This window comes from Octodon degus, unplaced genomic scaffold (assembly GCF_000260255.1).
Source record: "Octodon degus isolate 3935 unplaced genomic scaffold, OctDeg1.0 scaffold00027, whole genome shotgun sequence".
NCBI classification, from domain to species: domain Eukaryota; kingdom Metazoa; phylum Chordata; class Mammalia; order Rodentia; family Octodontidae; genus Octodon; species Octodon degus.
This window is the reverse complement of record NW_004524603.1, coordinates 16,376,531-16,378,731: the sequence shown is the minus strand read 5'-3', so window position 1 is coordinate 16,378,731 and position 2,201 is coordinate 16,376,531.

Below are 2,201 nucleotides of genomic sequence, written 5' to 3'. Positions count from 1 at the left end.
ATAAATAAATAAATAAAATTAAAAAAAAAGCATTAAAGCAAAAAAAGTTTTTAGTGCCTTTAAGATTTTTTAAAAACTGGGTGTGGTCATGCAAACCGATAATTCCAGCTCTCAGGAGGCTAAGGCAGGAAGATCACCAGGAGTTGGAGACCAGCCTGAAATAACTAGGAATCAATCTAATAAAGGAAGTAAAAGGCCTCTATGTTGAAAACTACAGTACTGTGAAAAAGTAGAGTGAAGAGGATATTAGAAAATGGAAAGGCATCTCTTGCTCTTGGGTAGGAAGAGCCAATGTAGTGACAATGGCCATAATTCCAGAATTGTTACACAGATTTAATGCAACTCCAGTCAATATTCCAACAGAATATCTTACGGAATTAGAGAAAATAGTCCTAAAATTCATTAGGAACCATCAGATACCTAGAATAGTGAAGGCAAATCTAGGCAACATAGGCAAGACGGTGACATCACATCCCTGACCTCAAAATATACTACAAAGCAACTGTGATAAAACAGCATGGTATTGTCAAAAAAAAAAAAATAGATCCAAGGATCAATGGAACAGATTAGTTCTAGACATACTTAGTCACCTTATCTTTGGCAAAGGCTTCCTCAAACATGTTTACTGGAAGGGAGCCTCTAACAAATGGTGTTGGCAAAACTGGCTTACCTTGTTAAAGCTAGATCCATATCTTTTACCATGTACTAAACTAAAACTGAAAAAAAAAAAAAACTAAAAATGAATGGATCAAAGATCTATTAAAACAGAAACACTAAATCTGCTATAAGATAGAATAATTAGAACTCTTGAAGACAATGGTATATGTGAAGACTTTATGAACAAACCTGATTGCAGAGGAGATATCGCAAGGAATCAACAACTGGTTTCTCACATTAGGGCATTAGACTCAGCTTGTCCTCAAGGCACATAAGTGCGGGTCTCATTTCTATTGATGAAGGATTAATTTTATGCGTTTATGAAACAATGAGTGCTTAATAGGAAAAAAAATCACAGAAACAACGTGTTGAGTTAATATTTATTCCTTGTGTACTTGTATATAAAAAAGCATCAAAGGGGCTGGTGAGATGGCTCAGTGGTCTAAAGCACCTACTTAGAACAAGCTTAGCAAAGCACAGGGACTGCAGTTCAATCCCCCAGCACCACATGCCAGCCAGCCCCGCCCCCTGGTGGGCTGAGCTGGCCACACACACACACACACACACACACACACACACACAAATAAATAAAATTTAAAAAATAAAAATAAATAAATAAATAAAACCTAAAAGATAACACCAGAAATAAAAACCTGTGTGAGCTACAATATAAACACAAACAAAAGTCTACCACGGAATTAAGCTTTGCTTCACCTGTCACACCCAGGGCAGTCTTTACATGTGACGGTGGCATGTTCCATGCACAAGTATCGGAACCAGGGATTGAACTCAGGCCCTTGCGCTTACCAGGCAAATGCTTATTCCATTGAGCCATCTCCCCGGCCCTTCCCTATACTTTCACGTAGGCCACAGTTGACATTGTTTTTGCTTCACTGCTGCTGTAGTAGGTCCTTCACCTATCAGTGTTGTGTCAATTATTACAGCTACAGAAGATGCAGGAGCTTAGTTTGGCTCTAAGTGTCTCCAGCCACCCAAACTTCTCACATTTATTGAGGGCTAAAAACAGGTTAAGAATTTGTGCATAACAAATTCTAAATTCACAAAACAGTAGGGACAAAGAACAGAAGGGGCTCCTCTAGGAGTTTGTTACCTCATCTCTGACTTGCCGCACTTATAAGGGACAAGTTTCCGTTCTGTTCTTTGTTCCTTGTTCCCTCAGGACAGCAGATTTTTGTCTCATATTGCTACATATCAGCTCACTAATGTGTTCCATAACTTTTTTTTTTTTTTTTGTAGAGTTTCCTGGTCAAAACCATTTTGTTTTCCCTCTGCTCCTGCCTCAACCTCCTGATGTAAATGATCTCTTATGTGCTCCAGTCCCAAACGTCTTAAGAAAATCTCTCCAGGATATTTTGCACTTGTTATTTTCTATCAAACGATGCCATGAATACTTAGGATCGAGTAAATCACAACCACTGGCCAATGCTTTGTGTTTCAAGTGACATCATAGTTATCACATAACTCATCAAGAACATCTACTTGACCTTCAGTTTTGTGGTCGAAAGCTTCCATTTCAGGCTTCT